The 22,559-nt window shown below is 38.2% G+C and overlaps 1 long non-coding RNA gene across 2 annotated transcripts in view; it reads right to left on the reverse strand.

The window, feature by feature from the left end:
• The window catches only part of LOC125083454 (uncharacterized), a 78,643-nt gene that overhangs the window by 31,196 nt on the left and 24,888 nt on the right, over positions 1 to 22,559 (reverse strand). The window lies entirely within an intron of this gene.

The raw sequence follows: 22,559 nt of genomic DNA on the forward strand, positions 1-22,559 counted from the left end.
TGTTAACTTTTTATTTATAATCTTTGCATTGTTTTCCAGGTTAGAGACAGCATGTGTCTAATAGTTGTATCTCTAGTCTAGTTGATAAGGTTCTTTGTGCATCTACAATATATTCCAGAATTTATTCATTCACCCAAAAAAACATTTACTGAGTTTCTGCTATGAAGCAAGCATTAAGCCAGGCATAGGAGTACATAAATTAAAGATATCTAGGGGAGGCTCACCCAAGTTCAGGAGACAGACAAGTAGAGCATGGGATAAGCGTTACAACAGCAGCAGTCATAATAATAATAGTAACAATAGGGACAGTTAACATGGGCAGGTGCAGGTCTGGTGGCGGGGAGAGAATGGTAATCCTGAAATACTTCCCCAAAAAAGCAGCACTAGACAGCTTCAGCTTAGCAATCACCTATGATCCTGACTTATTCTTACATCCTCCTTTTCTTTCCTTTTATTTCATTTTAGTTTATCTCAATTTTTGGCTCAGAGAGGCAATGCGGTAGGTTAAAAGAGCCTGCCTGGGCTTTGGAATCTGGCAGGCCTGGGTTTGAAATTTTAATCTGTAATACACTAGTTGTAAAACCTTGGGGAAGGCATGCCTAATTTCTCTGAACTTCAGTTCCTTCATCTGCTAAGGGCTGATAAAAATAACTATTTTCAGTCCAGGGTAAATGTCATGGGCATCTACTACTGCATTAAAAACCTTCCAGGGGTGCCTGGGTAGCTCAGTCGTTAGTCGGCTGCGTTGGCTCAGGTCATGATCCCAGGATCCTGGGATCAAGCCCTGTGTCTGGCTCCCTGCTTGGTGGGAAGCCCACTTCTCCCTCTCCCTCTCCCCCTGCTTGTGTTCCCACTCTTGCTGTCTCTCTCTCTGTCAAATAAATAAATAAATAAAATCTTAAAAAAAAAAAAAAAAAACTTCCAAAAATTGAACAAGAGGATATAACAATTTTACCTATCTATGCACCCAGCATTGGAACACCAAAATTCATAAAGCAAATATTGACAGACACAGAGGGAGAAATTGACAATGACACAAAAGTAGTAGGGACTTTAACACCCAACTTCCACCAATGGATAGATCATCCAGGCAGAAAATCAGTAAGGAAAGAGTATCTTTGAATGATACATTAGACCAGATGGACTTAACAGATAAATATAGAACATTCCATTCAAAAGCAAGAGAATACACATCTTTTTTTCAAGTGCACATGGAACATTCTCCAGGATAGATCACATGTGAAGCCATAAAACAAGTCTCAAAAAGTTTAAGAAAATTAAAATCATATCATGCATCTTTTCTAGCTACAACAATATGAAACTAGAAATCAATGATAAGGAAAAAACTTTAAAAACCACAAACACATGGAGGCTAAACAACATGCTACTAAACAGCCAATGGGTAAACAAAGAGATCAAAGAGGAAATTTAAAAAATACATAGAAACAAAGAAAACATGGAGACTAATGAAAAGGAAACCAGAAAGTTCCAAATTCTTTGGAATAGTTCTCAGCAATTTATAGTGATACAGGCCTACCTCAAGAAGCAAGAAACAAATCCCCTCCTCCCCCCAAAAAACAATCTAACCTTACACCTAAAGGAACTAGAAAAAGAATAACAAAGGCCAATGTTAGTAGAAGGAAGTATATAATAAAGATCAGAGCAAAAATAAATGAAATAGAGACCAAAAAAGAACACCACACAATAGAAAAGATTAATGAAACCAAGACCTGGTTCTTTGAAAAGATAAACAAAACTGATAAAACTGTAGCCAGACTCATCAAGAAAAAAAGAGAGACCCTAAATAAATAAAATCAGAAATAAAAGAGGGGAAGTAACAACCAACACCAAAGAAATACAAAGAATTATTAGTGACTACTACAAAAATTAAATGCCACCAAACTGGACAACCTAGAAGAAATGGATAAATCCTTAGAAACAGTCTTCCAAAACTGAATCAAGAAGAAACAGAAAATCTGAACAGACCTATTCCTAGCAACAAAATTGAATTAGTAATCCAAAAATTCCCAACAAACAAAAGTCCAGGACTAGACAGATTCACAGATGAATTCTACCAAACATTTAAAGAAGAGTTAATACTTATTCTCCTCAAAAATCTTAAAAAAAAAAAAAAAACTATTCCAAAATATAGAAGAGAAAGCAAAGCTTCCAAAAATATTCTTTGAGGTCAGCATTACTCTGATACCAAAAATCAAAGACATTAAAAAAAAAAACAGAACAGAACAAAACAAAACAAAAAACCCATAGGTTAAAATCTCTGAGAACATAGATGTAAAAGTCCTCAACAAAATATTAGCAAACTGAATTAAAAAATACATTTAAAAGGACCATTCAGCATAATCAAATGGGATTTATTCCAAGAATGTAAGTATGATTTAACACAAATCAATGTGATACACCAAAATTATGAAAGATATATAATAACAATACATTAACAATAACAGAAAGCATAAAAATTATATAATAATCATCTCAATAGATGCAGAAAAAGCATTTGACAAGATTCAACATGTGCTCATGCTAAAAATTCTCAACAAAGTAACTTTACAGGGAGCATACCTCCATCTAATAACCATATATGAATAATCCACAGCTTCATCATGCAATGGTGAAAAACTGAGAGCTTTTCTTCCAAGATCAAGAAAAAGACAAGGATGTCCACAATCACCGCTTTTATTCAACACAGTACTGAAGTCCTAGCCACAGCAATCAGGCAACTAAAAGAAACAAAAGACATCCATATTGGAAGGGAAGAAGTAAAACTGTCAATATTTGCACAATGTATTTCTATACATAGAAAATCCTAAAAATTCCACCAAAATCTATTAGAAGTAATAAATTAATTCAATAAAGTTGCAGGATACAAAACTAATACACAGAAATGGGTTACATTTCTATGCACTAATAATGAAGTAGCAGAAAGAGAAATTAAGAAAAAAATTCCATTTACAATTGCACTGAAAAGAATAAAATGCCTTGAAGTAAATTAAACCAAATAGGTGAAGGACCTATACCCTGGAAACTATAAAACATTAAAGAAAGAAATTAAAGATGGCAAAAACAAATGGAAAGGCATTCCATGCTCATGAATTAGAAGAATTCATATTCTTAAAGTGCCCATATTACCCAAAGCAATCTAAAGATTAATGTAATCCCTATCAAAATACCAACAGCATTTTTCACAGAACTAGAACAAATAATGCTAAAATCTGTATGCTACCACAAAAGGCCCTAGATAACAACAGTTATTCTTGAGAAAGAACAAAACTGGAGGTATTACAATCCCAGATTTCAAGATCTACTACAAAGCTATAGTAATCAAAACAGTATGGTACTGGTACAAAAACAGACAACTCAGATCAGTGGTACAGAATAGAGACCCCAGAAAAACCCACACATACAAGGTCAATTAATCTTGCCAAAGTAGGCAAGAATATACAATGGGGAGAACACAGTCTCTTCAATAAACGGTGTTGGGAAAACTGAGTGGCTACATGCGAATGAATGGAACTGGACCACTTTCTCACAGCATACACAAAAATAAACTCAAGATAGATTAAGACCTAAATGTGAGACCTGAAACCATAAAATTCCTAGAAGAAAACATATGGAGTGATCTCTTTGACATCAGTCTTAGCAACATTTTTCTAGGTATGTCTCTGCAGGGAAGGAAAACAAAAACAAAATTAAACTATTGAAGCTACACTAAAATAAGATCTTTTGCACAAAAAAGAAAACCATATGCATAATAAAGAGGAAATCTATTGAATGGGAAAAGATATTTGCAAATGATATGTTTGATAAAGGGTTAATATCCAAATATATAAAGAACTTACACAACTCAACAATCAAAAAACAAATAATCCAATTAAGAAATGGGCAGAAGACATGAATAGACATTTTTCTAAAGACGATATCCAGGCGGCCAACAGACACGTGAAAAGAGACTCAGCATCATTCATCATCAGGGGAATGCAAACCAAAACCACAGTGAGCTATCACCTCACATCTGTCAGAATGACTAGAATCAGAAAGGCAACAAGTAAGCGCTGACAAGGGTATAGAGGAAAAGGAACCCGCGTGCAGCTGTTGGTGGGAATGTAAACTGGTGTAGCCACTGTGGAAAACAGAATGGGAGTTCCTCAGAAAAATTAAAAAAGAAATACTAGGGACTCCTGGGTGGCTGAGCTGGTTAGGCATCTGACTCTTGATTTCAGCTCAGGTCATGATCTCAGGGTCATGAGATGGAGTCTCACGTCAGGCTCACCCGCAGAGTCTTCTTGGGATTCTCTCTTTCCCTCTCCCTCTGCCCCTCCCCCTGCTTGCACTTTTTTTCTCTCTTTAAAATAATTAAATAATTCTTTAAAAAAATAGAAATACCATATAATCCAGTAATTCTATTACTAGGCATTTACCCCCTCCCCCAAAAAACACTAATTCAAAAAGACATATGCACTCCTATGTTTACAGCAGCATTATTTACACAGCCAAGATATGGAAGCAACCCAAGTGTGTCCATACATAAATTAATGGATAAAGAAGAGGCAGTGTGTGTGTGTGTGTGTGTACATGTATAGATACATATATATCTACAGGTGTATATATATATATATATGTACATATACATATATATGTATATGTGTGTACACATGTACACACACATATAAAGGAATATTGTGCAGCCATAAAAAAGAATGAGATCTTGACATTTGCAATGTCATGAATAGACCTAGAGAGTATTTTGCTAAGCAAAATAAATCAGAGAAAGATAAATACCATATAATTTCACTTATATGTGGATTCTAAAGAACAAAACAAATGAACAAACAAAAAACAGACTCTTAAATAAAGAAACTAGCAATTGCCAGAGAGCAGGAAGGTGGGGGAATGAGTGAAATAGATAAAGAGGATTAAGAGGTACAAACACCCAGTTGTAAAATGAGTAAGTCATGGAGATAAAGATTACAGCATAGAGAATATCATCATTAACATTATAATAACATTGGATGGTGATGGGTGGTGACTACAATTATCATGGTTAGCACTGAGTAATTATTAGAATTGTTAAATAAATATGTTGTGCCTCTGAAACTAATATAATATTGTATGTTAATTATATTCCAATTTTTAAAAAAACTCCCAAATTAAGAGATTTAAAACAACTATGTAGCTCATTTTGCCTGTGAATCTGAAATACAGGCACTTGGTGGAGAGAGTTTAGTCTTGCTCCACACGGTATTAGTTGGGATGACATGACTAAGGCTGGAAGACCTGCTTCCTGGTTCACTCTCATGGCTAGGTACTGCAAACTGGAACTGGGCCCTCTCCATATTGGTCTCTCCATGAGGCTCTTTGGACTTCCTCCTAGTATACAGCCTAGATTCTAAGATCAAATGTTCTAAGAGGTAAAGAAGTGCAAGCTAGCAATCTCTTCAGGCCCGGGCCCAGATATTACCGGACTTAAACCTGTTACAGTCTATTAGTCAAATCGAGCCCTCAGAGATTCAAGAGAAGGATTGTATTAGGATACTTTGAGAGATATGAGTCTATACAACTCATGGCCAGAGAAATTTCTGAGGCAAATAAATGCAGCTTCTGGCAGTGGGAAGGTGGATGATGTGAACTGAGGAGATAAATTTGAGGGGGCATGGCCAGGACACCAACAGGGTAATACTCCTACTTGATCCACGAAAGGCTGTATGCTCCTTGAGTATTTATAAGACTCTTTGCCTGCAGAAACAAATATGTACTCAATGAATGATTACAGAATGAATGAATGAATGAATGAACATAAGAAAATTGGCCCTAAATGTAAACAGGGGGAAAAATCTAGAACCTGGAATAATAGAGCAGGGGTCTGCAGACTATAACCAGTAAGCCAAATTCAGTCTACCATATGTTTTTATGAATAAAATCTCACTGGAACACAGTTGTACGTATTTGCTTATGTGTTGTCTATGGTTCCCTTCCCACTACGATGACAGAGTTGAGTCACTGGGACAAAATCTATGGCCCACAAAGACAAAATATTTACTATATGTTTCCTTATAGAAAACATCTGTAGGCCTCTGTCACTGAGTACTGCAATCTGAACAGTCCGCAACCATACCTCTTATCAGTTCTCCCTTATTTCCCTTCCTTTCATTATTTTTCATCTATCACTATGTAGCGATAGTTAAGACTTAATTATAAATTAAGGGGAAAGTTGGGATTTAATCCCAAAATCCAGAAAAAATGGCTTGACCATCCCTATTTTAACAGATGCAGCTACATGAATGGAGGTAGGAGGGAAGAGGCAAGGTTAGAGCAGAGAATCTAAAAAGTAAAATACTGTAGTTATTAAACAATTCACTTAACTGCCCTTTTTCGGTGATAGGGTCTGACTATGTTATATTTATTCCACATTTGGCTGCCATCTTGCCAAGGAGGCTCCACTGGGTACCAACAAGAATGCTCAGCAGCAAACAACAGAACCAAATTCTAGCTAATTTGCTCAGGAAAAACTGAATTAAATCATATAAGTAGCTCATTTCATATGCAGAAAGGCTAAAGAACCGGGTCTAGAGGCAACATAACAAGGAACAATATCCAAAATCTATGGAAGTGGTCCTCTGAAGGTCACACTGCTCTGCTGCTGGACAAGAAAACTCCTTATGCTATTCCACCACTCATTCTGGCCCAGGGACCTGGCTATGGGAAATACCACTACTGCCTCTGGAAACTGGAGAGTGCTACCCAGGATGCCGCTATCCTCATAACTGATCACGCGCAGAGTCATTGTGTCACTACTTTCTGAGGCTCAGTCTGACACAGGGGCATCTGGTGAGTTCTAAGTCATAGGCTTGTGTTTTAGCATCAGGGCAGTCAGAGAAAGTGAGAGTCCGGCTTCCATATTAGAAGTAATCTGTCTGCAACCCTAAGGATCCTCAACTTTGAAATTTTCTTGACTTTCTTTAATGTTCCTATGTTCAAATTTCCACAAGAGCTTTGAAAGGTGATATACTATTCTACATTCACCCGTAACAATACTTACTAAGGGTGGGCTGCATGAAAGCAATAATGCATGCTTTGATTATGGGCACATTACCTCATCTGGGTCTTAGTGTGGACTTCACTTACCATTGGAACGCTCACTGGCTGTGCTAAATTTGCCATTTCTCAACTCTCAAAAAATCTTCAATATTAAATAGAGAATAGGGATGTGGGAGAAAGGGAAAAGCTTTTTTAAAATGATTTTTAATGTTAAACTACAGTTTAAAGTATGAACATGTCTTCCTACTGATAGGAAAGAGTCTGGACAGAGGGAAATGCTGAAGATACACTGATGGGGGACAACAGGTGGAAAGAGGCAGCATTTTCATGATATGATGATGGTATTATAGCCCAGAAACAAGGAGAGTCTAAATCATGACTCGATATCCACCAGTCTTCCCTACAGAATTCCCAATGGAGGAAACCAAATGTGAAGAATAATGGGCAAAAAGGAAATACATTATTGCCTTCTAAATCATTAGACAAGATAAACAATGCAAGACTGTTTCATTAAGTCTGTGTTTTAAAAACTCAGCTAAGACCTGCAGACAGAAGTAAGGCATCCTGCTCCCCCACATGTCAGCAACACACTCAGTGGTGCTTGCACACCCTGGTCCACTCACATATATAACTTCATGGAGCAAGAAAGTAAGCACAGTGTTTTACAGTCTGGGCACTTCTGAAATTTTAGATGAGATAATTCTTCGCGCACAAAGGGAGTGTTAATCTCAGCATGCCTGGAAGTTCAGCAGCATCTCCTGACTTCTATCCACCAAATGCCAATAACACACACACGCTTCCAGTTACGACAACCAACATTGTCTACAGACACTGACAAATGTTCCTGGGAGGCAAAACTCCCCCTGCATTGGGAACCAATGGAGAAGAGAACGGCTGGCCTGTCTCTGGGAAGCAGATTCTGCTTTGTTCAGAGGGAGGAGCAAGAGCATAAGCCCTACATGGGTGCTGACTTTTCAAGTGCAGTAACCTCACCCAGAAGTAAACGCAAGCAAAAACAAACAACAACAACAACAAAAACACCCAGTGAATGTCCAGGGCTCTTACTATGTTGATTAACAACTCTGTCCTCCTCAGGGAACAGTATACAGGTAGGCAGAGTGAAGAGAAGTTGTCACTTCATTTTCATATTTGATTGCCTCATCCCCTTAGGATTGCAAACAGAAATTAAGGTCCACTGATGGTGGGCTATCCTCCAGTCAGACAGGGTGTAATGGTTAATTTTGTACATCAACTTGACTGGGCTAAGGGGTGTCCAGATAGCTGGTGAAACATTATTTTGGGGTCATTCTGTGAAGGTGTTTCTGAAAGAGATAAGCATTTGAATAGACTGAGTAAAAAAAGACTGTCCTCACCAAGGTGGGTAGGCTTCCAATCACAAAGGCCTGGACAGAACAAAAAGGTGGAGGAAGAGCAAATCTGCTCTCTTGCTTGAGTTGGGGCATCCATCTTCTTCTACCTTGGGATGCAGGCTCTTCTGGCTCTCGGGCTTTCAGATTTGGACTGAGATGTATACTATTGGCTTCCCTGGTTCTTAGGTGCTGGGACTGGAATTACACCAACAGCTTTCCTGGGTCTTCAGCTTGCAGAGGGCAGACTACAGGCTTAGCCTCCAAAATTGTTTGAACCAATCTCTCACAATGAGGCTCTCTCTCTCTCTTTCTCTCTCCCTCTCTCTCTCTCCATCCATCCATCCATCCTTCAATCCACTCATTCTTCCTCCCTTCCTATTGGTTCTATTTCTTTGGAGAACTCTGACTAATAAACAGAAATAGGGGAGGCTTTCTGGCACACTTAAAACTGAGAAAGCTCCGGGCAAATCAGGACAAGTTGGTTTCCCCATCAGAGCCCAACAGTATTTTAAAGTAGTGGAGCTTCCCTCAGACTTGGAAAAGTTCCCCCAATATCAATTACTTCATTAATTTTCCTCAGAACCATCAAGAATCTGTTTAGTTTAGCTGTTGTCCCCAAAAGTCTCTGAAACGAGCCACAAAAGTGTATTAACTTAAACATCACAGGTTACTTAAAGCAAGAAATTCACCATCCATTCTTTTCCATCCCTTATCTGTAATCATGATGTTCAGACTGACTCACCAGAATTTATACTACAAGCCTAAAGAAGATAAAGAATAACACGAAACTGAGAAATATTAATTTTCTCCCATTTAATTCAGAAGAGTAAAATGGAAGTCCTAAACAAAATCCCCCTGCTTCTGGTGAAACTAAAATCTAAAAGAACTTACATTCCATTTTTCTTGCCATCCTCATTTCTTATTTTGTTCACTCCCAGTTGGAGGTGGTTCACTCACATGGGGTAGCAATTGTTTTGTTCACAGCTGTGGCCTGGAACATCTTCCACTGAGATGGGTGAAGCTCTCTCAAACCCCCTCTAAAACGGGGTTAATCCAAACTGTCTTGTCTCACTGCTCTGGTTTTCTCAAGCTCATAACGATCAGCAGAACATGTAAGAACATCAGTAGATCCTACACCCACCAAATACAAACTAATACCACATCGTGACAGCAGCTTCTTTCTAAGCAAAATTATTTCTCTAGTTCCCAGTATATTGTATAATCCAGACCACATTCGTGTTGGCAGTCAAAGAACAGAGCAGAGACTTAATATTTTCTAATATTTTCTTGGGAAAGGTGGGTAGACAAAGAAAACAGCAGAAAGAAAATCAAAGACATGTTTCATATTCTTCCTTTTCTGACTATAAGACTAACACCTATTTCATGAGATGATCACATTCCTTTCCAAGTTTTGAAGCAAACTTGAGTTCTGAAGGCATAGTATTTGGGCACAAGTTTTTAAATTTCCTTTTCAGTCCTTAGATTTTAATAATATCATTGAATTTGTTTCTTTGTTCTCTACATCAACCTAAGGATTTCCATTTCTTTAAACATTTGCTTAAAACAAAATCATCCTCCAGGCCAGCCACTACCCTGACCCCACCACAGTTGAATTCCTAAGCTTGACTCACATCTGTAATTTGAGTTTATGAAATGGACAAGTCAGAACCAGAACAGGAAGGCATGTGCTGGTATAGGCCAGATGGTGAGGGACCAGGGTGATGAATTTCAGGAGCTGAGGACAAGCCACATGAATCGAATGCTGAATGAGACAGTGATTTTCTTTTCCTTGCATCTTCTTCAAAATAAGGAGACACTAGATTTGTAACTACAATTCTAGCGCCATCTACCCACGCCAAGCGCTAAGAATTTAAATCCCCCAAATGTTTCACACACCAGTGTTTCCTAGTGCTCAGGCTTTTACACTTTAAATAACTGGCCTACATGTGGCGCCTGGGTGGCTCAGAGGGTTAAAGCCTCTGCCTTCAGCTCAAGTCATGATCCCAGGATCCTGGGATTGAGCCCTGCATCGGGCTCTCTCCTTGATGGGGAGCCTGCTTCCTCCTCTCTCTCTCTGCCTGCCTCTCTGCCTACTTGTGATCTCTCTCTGTCGAATGAATAAATAAAATCTTTAAAAATAAATAAATAAATAAATAAATAAAATACTGGCCCACTAAAAATTAATTAAATAAATAAATTTATTATAAATTATTTATTATTATAAACAAATAAATTTATTAAATGTAAATAAATTAAAAATTAAATAAATAAATTTGAAAAAATTAAAAGTTAAATAAATAAATAAATAGAATAAAAAAAAATATATACTGGCCCACAACTGTGACTGAACAATACAATGAAGGGAAAAACAAGTTCTGGTGAATAAAAAAAAGTTCTGTACTTATCAGTACCTAAAACACTTGTATATTGAAGCACTGCTTATCTTGAGATGACCATATTCTGATTCCCCCAAAGTACCTCTTTTCCTAACGATCTAATATTAACTCAAGTGACAGTGTCAATTATCATAGGTGAACTGAGACTCAGTTTCCCTAAATGGTCCTTTGGCCCAAATACTAGTTCTTACGTACATATCCACACTAGATGTCAATATGTACCTGTTTGGTGAAGAGATTACATGCTATCATGATCTTAACAATCCTGCCCTGATTGTTTACCACTTACTGCTTCTCCTTATGGGATTTCACACCAAATAGGTGCAAGAAAAAATAACCAAATAGAAAACAAAATAGCTCTTTATTAATAGCAAAAACCATATACAACCATAAACCCATACTGGTGTACAGCAGGCCTGAAGGTATGCCACCATAGTTCAAAACACTTTGGATTTTTCTAGAAAATAAAAAACTAATGGCAAAACCCAACAGAGCTGAACAATTCTCAATTTCATATGGGGAAAAAGGAGAATATTGCAAGGAGAACCCTGAAATATGCCCAGCTTAGAAATTTTTTGAGTTAAAGGAAATATTTGCTCATGGAAAAATTAATTAAACTCAACAAACAGAACTAGTCCTCACAGAAGCAGAGTCAATATAGGGAACAGAAGAAGAAAAGAGTTGGTAACATGAGAGAGATTTGATAGGGTATTTTACTAAGGGGGCAGGAAAAGGCTGCTGTGAAAAATAAGCATTCAGGAGTTTGGGAAATTAAAAACATAATTCCTGAAACACAAAACTAAACTCAGTGGAAGGCTAAATAGCAGGATGAATCCTACTGAAGACAGAATTAGTGAGGCGAAGCATCAGTCACCTTATTTTGCAGAGAACATACAAAAGAAAAAAAAGAAGAAACTATAAGAGGCACAGGGCCTCTAAGGTCTTAGCTTTAGGACAATGGAATAAAGAAAATCGAAGAACGGAAAAATCTCCCCATGTTGAAAAAAAGCTTGAGCATCCATTTTAGAAGAATCTGCCTTATCAAATGGAGAGAAAGTAAAACACTTATTAAAATACCTACAAAAGTCCTAGTAAAATTTCAAGTATAATATTAATATACTAAATTACCCACAGAATAAAAAATTACAGTAGGGCAAGAATCAGATTGATTTCAAATTTCTCATTTGAAATATGGGATGACAGAGGGTGAAGCAATAATGTCTTTCCATTTCGGCAGGAAAGTCTGACCCAGAGTTCGTTATCACTCAAAACCAGTATTTAACGCTGATAGCAAAAGAAATGTTTTCCATGAAACATATCACCCATAAAGCCTTCTATATAGAATTAAGCAAGAATGTATTCCAGAAAGAATAAAGTATAACTCAACGAGAAGGAATATACCAAATAAAAAAAGCAATTATCATATGATCTCTTTCACATAAAGAATTTGAGAGGCAGGGCAGGGGATCATAGGGGGTAGGAAGGGACAAAAATGAAACAAGATGGCACCGGGGAGAGAGACAAACCTTAAGAGACTCTTCATTTCAGGAAACAAACTGAGGGTTGCTGGGGAATGAGGGGGAGGGAGGGAGAGGGTGGTTGGGTTATGGACATCGGGGAGGGTATGTGCTATGGTGAATGCTGTGAATTGAGTAAGACTGATGAATCACAGACCTGTACCCCTGAAGCAAATAATACATAATATGTTAATTTTTTTAAAAAAAGCAATAGTGAATAAAAATACAACTGAAAATTGACATTAAAGCTGAGCAGCATAATACAAATGTTTTGATGCTATCAATGAGAATAGAAGCATAATAATAGAAGCATAATACAATTTGATAGAATTTGGTAAAATTTTGATATAAAATAGATTTGTAGATTATTTCAGAAAAACATGGAAGTTCTTAGAAGCAGTGCAGGGAGGGGCACCAGGTTGGCTCAGTTGGTTAAATATCTGACCCTTGATTTCGGCTCAGGTCACGATCTCAGGGTCATGAGATTGAGCCCTGAGTCGGGCTCTGCCCGGGGTGTGGAGCCTGCTTAAGATTCTCCCTCTCTCTTTCTCCCCCTCCAATTCTCCCCCTCCAACACCACCACCACCTGTCCTGTGCTCTCTTACACTCTCTCTCCTAGGGGCGGGGGGTGGGAAGAAGCAGTGTGGGGAGACTTTGAGTGCTGGGGGTAGGTAGGGTCACAATGGGAGGGTCAGAGAGAGGAGAGGGGTCCTGAAGAGTTTTGATGCTGACAGAAGAATGCAAGCTAACAGTGTCATTAGAGATGGATCATTTATTTAGCACCTTTCTATGAAAAATTCTTAAGCCTGGAACGCATTTACCCCAAAAGGTTTCCAATAAGAGATTGTGGACCTAGTAGTCATTCAGTAGAAGGCATGGCAGAGAGCAAGCTCTCACAGTATGTAAGTGCTGTGTTCTGGATACTGCTGCAATGTGCTAACACAATTGAGTTCTTAAATGGAACAAGAAGAATCTATACTCAAAAGGAAAAACAAGAACCTGTATTGATGAAAAGACCAAAAAGATTGGTATTTCTCAAAATGCAGTGTGGGGCCCGTGTGCAGCAGATATTCTGAAATGCTTTGTACAGATTCTGGTACCACATGCAAATGTTCTGAGAAGGTATCTGTGGGTGAAGCCCTGGAATCGGATGTTCATCTTCTTTAGAACTCCCGAAGTTCCTCAGGTAGATCTCTCATATCATTTGCCTCTCTCTGCTTTGAGCTCTGGGATGTACTTACCTCTTCGCCAGAAGGATCAAAGGTTCTGGCAGAGACCGTCCTTGAACACCCTGCAGTGCACAGCATCGTGCCTTTCACAGAGATATGCACGGACAGGCTCCGTTGTGCTTATGTTTCTCCACAACATTGTTATCTGCCAGAGCGTAAGAGGAGTTGATATGCTCAAACAGAACCCTGTGCACAAGATTATTCTAATAAATGCTTAAGAATGAAACCATTTTGTACTCTTTTTGTTTAAAGAGAGAGAGAGAGAGATTATGGAAAACATTTCCTCATCATGATCCTTCTTCATTAAACTGGACTCATTTGAATGTATGCATCTATAAATGTAATGCATCGTTACAACAAAAATAAATAGCTTAATAGCTACAAAAGAGGGTGCAAAACACACAAGGGACTTAAAATTTTTAAAAAAACAGGAAAGTGTTCTCTACAAGGAAGCCCCGTACGTTGGCCTTGCTATCATCGTCAGTTCTTGCAGTGAAGGCCCACAGCAGAGAGGGTATTTCTGAAGAATTCTCTCAGGTCCCAGACCCAAGATAAGATGAAGGGAAGAGAGAGGTAAAGAACTATTTAACTACAAAGCATCATATACTAATCGGCCCCTGCACCCTGTGTCTCTAGGTGTTTCATCAAAGGTGTTGAATATGAAAAGGGCTGACCTCCTATCAGCTGGTAAGGAATTACGTAAGACACTACAAAAAGCATATGATAAAAATACAATTTTCTTCATTACAGAGGGAGATGTTAAAATGCACATAATAAACAAATACATTTTATTATTTGTTTTGCATGTTAACTTTCACTAATACTAATGTAAGTTTCCTTTACTGTTACATCTGGTAAAACAAGGCTCTGAGGTGCCAGTCTGGTTTGTGTCCTTCTGAGGAAAGAGTTCACGAACAGTGTTACAGCATATTCTCCCATAAAAATAGCCCTGAGAATGTTTACGATTAGGTCTATTGGAATAGATAATTTCCACTTCTATTCTTAACATTTATTCCTAAAATATTAAGTGTGGGGGGCAGTTGGTACATAAACCATCTCTGCGCTTATGCTATTGATTTTGGAACTTTGAATATGAGATGGTTTTGAAAGTCACATCTCCACCTGTGATCTGAAGACACAGAGGATAAGCTAATAAGTATGGTACCTGAATTACAATTCCCAATACCGTGAAAAGGAGAGGGCACATCAATGAGATAGAGCACAGAAAGGAAAACAGTCTCATGGGAGTGATTCTGACACTCCTTAAAGTACCTTGTTAATGTACCTTATCATTGATTCCGCAATAGAAACAGCAGGAGTCGTCCTAGCACCCACTGGGAAGCAAATAATTATTCACCGTGAAAGGTAATTCAAATGTAGCTCTTATAGAAAGCAAATTTGCATATGTAAATCATACTAGCAGATAAAAAAAAAAATACCCTGGGAACAAAGAAAATAAAGGGTAGAATAAAAGAATTTCAGCTCCAGTGAGGTAAATGTCCCTATTTCCCTCTGCTAGTTTTCAGCCCCTGATTCCTAAATTACCTTTAAACCAAAAAAAAAAAAAAATGGAAGTGACAAGCATCATGAATCAAAATAATACAAAACGAAGCCCTGTTCATGTTTGCAACTACATAAAATACGCTGTATTACAAAGAATACCAATAATACTGAAATACAGTCGTTAAAATACTAATATGTTTTAGTAATTAATGTTCTGCTTTATTAATAAATAACAATATCTAGCAGCTAGCCGGCTAGCTACCATGATTTTATAGTAAATTTTATTACAAGATCTCTGTAACAACTATAATAGGAGGTACACGGAAGATTCACCATCCCATCACAACCAAAATGAGCTATCACCTTTTAGAAGAGCTGTTACCAAAAGGGACAATAAATAAGAAGTGTTGTCAAGAATGCGGAGAAAAGGGAACCTCCGTGCACTGTTGCTAGTAATGCAAAATGGTGCAGACACTATGGAAAACAGCATGGAGGTTCCTTAAAAAATCAAAATAGAACTACCATACAATCCAGCAATGCTACTTCTAGATATCTATCCAAAGAGAAAACACTAATTTGATAAGATACATGTACCCCCATATTCATTGCAGCATTATTTACAATAGCCCAGATATGGAAACAATCTAGATGTCCACTGATAGAAGAATGGATAAATCATATAAATATATATAAATACATAAATATAAATATATAATATAAATATATATATAAATATATATATAAGTATATATATAAATATATAATGAATACTAGTCAGCCATAAAAAAGAATGAGATCTTGTCATTTGCAACAACATGGATGGAGGTAGAGGGCATAATGCAAAGTTAAATAAGTCAGAGAAAGACACATACCATATGATTTAACTTATATGTGAAACCTAAAAAAACAAGACAGACAAATATGTAAAAGAAAACGGAAAAAGACTCATAGGTACAGAGAAAAGTCTGTTGGTTGCCAGAGGAGGAGGGGGATGGGGAAATGAGTAAAGTAGGGGAAGGGGATTAAAAGGTACAAACTTCCAGTTATAAAATAAATAAAGAGCTCCTGCCTGGCTCAGTCAGAAGAGCATGTGATCACGGGTTGAGCCCCAAAATGGGTGTAGAAATTACTAAAAATAAATAAATTTTTCAAAAAATTGAAAGTTTTTAAAAAATAAAATAAATAAGACACAAGGGTGAAGGGGCACCTGTGTGGCTCAGTGGGTTAGGCCTCTGCCTTCAGCTTGGGTCATGGTCTCAGGATCCTGGGATTGAGCCCTACATTGGGCTCTCTGCTCAACGGGGAGCCTGCTTCCCTCCCCCTCTCTCTCTGCCTGCCTCTCTGCCTACTTGTGATCTCTGTCAAATAAATAAATAAAATCTTAAAAAAAAAAGACAGAGGGGTGCAATGTACAGCACAGAGAATATAATTCATAATATTATAACAAGTTTGAAAGTTGACAGAGGTGAGCTAGATTTACCATGGTGATTATATGTATCATAGTCTATATAAATGCTAAATCACTGTTATACACCTGAAACTAACATGTCAACTACACTTCAATAATAATAATAAATAATTTCCATCCTGAGTCCGCTGACCCATTTCTTCCAACATCAGTATAAGGACCAGCACGTCTGTTTCTGATGTGTGAGAAGCACTGAGAAGGCCCCTGACCTTTTCAGTCCTTTCATCCAGGGTGTCTAAGGATGGGGACAAGTTGTTTGATTATGGAGATCTCAAGGGGTACGAGACCTCTCATAAAATCAACCTCAAGATTCTCAATCCCTCTCCCAAGGTTCAGTGCCAACCTAAAGGTTGCCACTGAATTTGAACACCCTGGTAACTTGGACTAGTAAACACTGGGAGGCTGGTGCCTGGACCTGCACAGTGATTTTACTTATAATTCTCAACACACAGAAGGCAAACTGGAATCTCCTATGCAGCCTTGGGAGAGCGTGGGCCTAGAAGAGTGGGGGAGATGTGAGTACCCCTGTCTTGACATATTTGCTTGCTGGAGATAGGATTTCAAGTCACCAGGGCATGCCTGTATCACTTCCAGGGACTTGGGTCTGTCTTGACCCTGGAATTTTTTTTTTTTTAAGATTTACTAATTTGAAAGGGGGGACACGGAGGGGCAGAGGGAGAGAGAGAAAATTCCAAGTTGATTCTACGTTGAGCACAGAGCCCAATGCCAGGCTCCATCTCACAGCCCCAAGATCACGAACTAAGCCGAAAACAAGAGTCAGAGGCATAACCTACTGAGCCACCTAGGTGCCCCTGTGCCTAGAGTCTTAGCTCTATTATTAGGTCCTCCTCTTGGAGCATTGCTGCCATGTCTTCTTTTCTTCCTCAGCCCTGATTAGCTCTCCGTAATCACAGGAATTCAGGCAACTCCAGGGGTTTGTGGTGAAATCTAATAATTCCAGCATATAATCTTCTCCCATTCAGATCTAATCTTATTTCAAGCTGGGCTCCCCTATTCTTCATCATGAATGGCCAGCTGTAGACATCCCTCCAGCATGAGCTAGTAATTAGATTTTTCTCTTTCATGTTGATGCCCAGTTGTGATAACAACTGATTCCTGGTGCATTCCATGACCCACTGTGCAAGGCCAACCAAGGAAGAATATAGAAAGAACACAGAGAGCAAATCCATGGCAGGTGGCTGGAGCCGAGGCTCTCAATGTCTGCTGCATGTTACCTAAGAAGCCTTTGAAAACTGCTGAGTCCAGAAGACACCCCATACCAAACAGATCAGAATATCTGGCATAGGACCCAGGCATCAATTACATTATTATCAAAACTATGAAAAAAATGAAGACAATTAAATAAAATGATTATCTCACTACCTCTTTGGGCGGTAGGACTATGTATTACTATTTTTCTATTTTCTAATTTTCTTTGCAATTTTAGCTTTTTGTCATCACTATGTATGGTTTTTATGCTCTGTAAATGATTAATCCACTTTTGCTTTAATAAACATTCAAATAATGTTTCATGCTCATGGATTGGAAGAATAAATATTGTGAAAATGTCTATGCTACCTAAAGCAATCTACACATTTAATGCAAGCCCTATCAAAATACCATCCATTTTTTTCAAAGAAATGGAACAAATAATCCTAAAATTTATATGGAACCAGAAAAGACCTCAAATAACCAGAAAAGGAATATTGAAAAAGAAAGCCAAAGTTGGTGGCATCACAATTCCAGACTTCAAACTCTATTACAAAGCAGTCATCATCAAGACAGTATGGTACCGGCATAAAAACAGACACATAGATCAATGGAACAGAATACAGAGCCCAGAAATAGACCCTCAACTCTATGGTCAACTGATCTTCAACAAAGCAAGAAAGAATGTCCAATGGAAAAAAGATAGCCTCTTCAACAAATGGTGTTGGGAAAATTGGACAGCCACATGCAGAAAAATGAAATTGAACCATTTCCTTACACCACACATGAAATAGACTCAAAATGGATGAAGGACCTTAATGTGAGAAAGGACTCCAACAAAATTCTTGAGGAGGACACAGGCAGCAACCTCTTTGACCTCAGCCGCAGCAACTTCTTCATAGAAATATCACCAAAGGCAAGGGAAGCAAGGGCAAAAATGAACTATTGGGACTTCATCAACATCAAAAGCTTCTGCACAGCAAAGGAAACAGTTAACAAAACCAAAAGACAACTGACAGAATGGGAGAAGATATTTGCAAACGACATATCAGATAAAGGGCTAGTATCCAAAATCTATAGAGCTTAGCAAACTCAACACCCAAAGAACAAATAATCCAATCAAGAAATGGGCAGAGGACATGAACAGACATTTCTGCAAAGGAGACATCCAGATGGCCAACAGTCACATGAAACAGTGCTCCACATCACTCAGCATCAGGGAAATACAAATCAAAACAACAATGAGATATCACCTCACACCAGTCAGAATGGCTAAAATTAACAAGTCAGGAAATGACAGATGCTGGCGAGGATGCAGAGAAAGGGGAACCCTCCTACACTGTTGGTGGGAATGCAAGCTGGTGCAACCACTCTGGAAAACAGCATGGAGGTTCCTCAAAATGTTGAAAATAGAACTACCCTATGACCCAGCAACTGCACTACTGGGTATCTACCCTAAAGATACAAATGTAGTGATCCGAAGGGGCACGTGCACCCGAATGTTTATAGTAGCAGCATCCACAATAGCCAAACTATGGAAAGAACCTAGATGTCCATCAACAGATGAATGGATAAAGAAAATATGGTATGTATGTATGTATGTATATATATATATATATATATATATATATATATATATATATATATATATAAAATGGAATACTATGCAGCCATCAAAAGATGAAATCTTGCCATTTGCAACGATGTGGATGGAACTAGAGGGTATTATGCTTAGTGAAATAAGTCAATCGGAGAAAGACAATTATCATATGATCTCCCTGAATGAGGAAGTGGAGATGCAACGTGGGGGGGTGGTTGGGGTGTAGGAAAAAGAATAAATGAAACAAGATGGGATCGGGAGGGAGACAAACATAAGTGACTCTTAATCTCACAGAACAAACTGAGGGTTGCCGGGGTGGGGTGGGTAGGGAGAGGGTGGTGGGGTTATGGACATTGGGGGGGTATGTGCTATGGTGAGTGCTGTGAAGTGTGTAAACCTAGCGATTCAAAGACTTGTACCCCTGGGGCTAATAATATATGTTTATTAAAAAATTTAAAAATTTTTAAAAAAGAAAAATAATACACATTCAAATAGTAATGGAAAGGCCTTATATCTCGTGGAAAGACAAAAAAAAAAATCCCTCTTGCTCTGAGAAGCGTGGGGAAAGATGGTGTGTAGAGGGAGTGGGAGAAACCCAAACAAACTTGTTTTCCTGTCACTTTTGGGGAAAACTTGAGCTTTTCAGTAAAGCACATGAGCTTTTCAGTAAAGCACATGAGATGACAACACTCCAGTTCTCAACTGGATTTCATGGAGTTTGTGAATTTTGGGCACTCCTGCAACCTCCTAAACTGTGTGAAAATTCTGGGTGTCTATCAATATTTTCCCAGTAAAAGACTTGATTGAATGAAGCAAATTCTCAAGGAGATTCACAACTGCACTGCTTCAGAATCTCACTATGTGGAAGTGTGATCTGAGAATCACCTGCATGGGAAACACCATGGGTTTTTGTTAAAATGCAGATTCCAACTTCCACTCCTGGTCTGCTGATTAAGAAATTTTCAGATAGGGGCACCTGGGTGGCTCAGCGGGTTAAAGCCTCTGCCTTTGGCTCAGGTCATGATCCCAGGGTCCTGGGATCGAGCCCTGCATTGGGCTCTCTGCTTAGCGGGGAGCCTACTTCCTCCTCTCTCTCTCTCTCTCTCTCTCTCTCTCTCTGCCTGCCTCTCTGCCTACTTGTGATCTCTGTCTGTCAAATAAATAAATAAAATCTTAAAAAAAAGAAGAAAAGAAACATATAAAAAAAGAAATTTTCAGATAAACAACAGATACTTTTATTATAAGTGAGACCCAATTATTCCATTGGTCATACTTACACTACAGAAAAAAAAATTCCAACGGTGTTCACATTGTGCAAAGAAGCCAGACACAAAAGGCTATGTATTGTACAATTCCACCTACACTGTGTTAGAGGTAAGCTTACAAAGACAGATACCTGATCAGTGGTTGCCAGGGGTGGAGGGAAAGTGAAAGACTGACTAAAAGGGGGCATGGAGGAACTTTTGGGGATGAGGAAACTATTCTAGATGTTGAGTGTGGTAGTAGTTACATGATTTATATGTTTGTAAAAATATACAGAACCGTATACCTAAAAAGGATGAATTTTATCAAATGTAAATTACACTTCACTAAACCTGACTTTTAAAAAAAATTCACTATTCATCTGAAATTCACATTTAACTGGCTGCCCTGAATTTTTATTTTCTAAATCTAGCAACCCTATCTGGCATCGGAGTGAAATCAATTCCTTTTTTAAAAGGCAGCTTCAGTAGGTCTTACACAGACCATCCACAGAAGTTTCTTGACCATAATGCTAGAGCTCTTTTGTAAACTGAATACTATACCAGCAGTCACCGGACAGTGAAATTATATCATTTGTTTACGAGGGCCTGGGATAGCTCTGGTCCCTGCCCATCATGGATTTTTACAGTTACTAGAAACAACCATGTGCTTGATGTCACTGACTGCCTGATTTCACAATGGACAGTGGCGAAGAAGAAATTTTGGTTTTGATGATTCCAGCCCGGCAATTTTGACAGTGTTAGTGCCTCTTTGTGGGCTAAAACAAGGAAACCCGGTTGAGAAGTTGCTAATGAAGAGGCAGTAAGGCAGCGTTTTCCTTTCTGTTTCAGAAAAGGACCTGCAGACTCTAACCACCCTTTTGGTAAAGGAACATTGCCACCTAGCAAGAGAAGCAAGGCTCCAAACAAAGTTTTGACTCCGGCTGTACATTTTCAAGTGCACAGATTTGCAAGTTGGAGCTTTGATTACTTTCCACTTATCATTCAGGGTCTGTAAGCCTTCCACGGAATGCAGGGACAAAAAGTCATTTACCGGTAGAGTCCAGATTTGTGAAAAGTGAAAAGGATCTCTAAAAAAAGACAGTAATATAAATAAAAATGGATTCCCTTTAGTATGCACTGGTAAGTATGAGAATAAAACAAACAAAACTAAACAGACTCTGTTGAAAGAAACTTCTTTCTGCCTAAGGCTATGTGATGAAATTCGTATTTATTTTGCAGTTCATAAAATGTCCAAGTCCCTGACACATACAAAAGGCTAAATAAAAATTACCAGAATAGAATCTCACATATAAAAACAGCATGGCTTGGAAGCATTAAGTTTGGCTCCCACTTGAAATTCCAGTGCTCCTCCCAAATCTAGCTAATCCTATAGTCTTTAAACTCATCCCAGTAAAATTCACAAAGTCTCATGCCATGTGTGTTTCTCATAGGATAAATCTTGCCATCAGAAAAGAGAAACTATTTAGTTAGAATTTCCCAAGCATTTGATGTAGGCTTTTTTCTCTCTCTCCTTTTTTTGTAAGGAGGTTACAGCCAGTTAGAAAAAGAAAACTCCTTTCAGTTTGTCAATTTTATAGTCTCTCCTGGCTAAGTGCCACCAATCTTAAATATGTCCTTGTGAGTTGTAGCAACAAAGACTATATTGCTTTAATAAGTATTTACTATCCCTTATCTGATCTAAAGAACGGTGATTTCAAAGTATTGTAGTCTGACAGTTGGGTACAAAGAATAGATACACTCTACAAATCTGTCTAACCTCCACCAACAAGATTATTTTACATAGAAAAAAATTTTAAACATTTTAACTTTCCATGGAAACAGCTACAAGCTTACATAAAGGAAGTGGATATCATTATGCCCATTTTAAAGATGTGGGCACTATAGATGTGGCACATAGATGTGGGCAGAGTTTAAGTAATTTGGCTCAGATCACGCAACTAGTAAGCATC

Source organism: Lutra lutra, chromosome 13 (genome assembly GCF_902655055.1).
Source record: "Lutra lutra chromosome 13, mLutLut1.2, whole genome shotgun sequence".
Taxonomy (NCBI): Eukaryota; Metazoa; Chordata; class Mammalia; order Carnivora; family Mustelidae; genus Lutra; species Lutra lutra.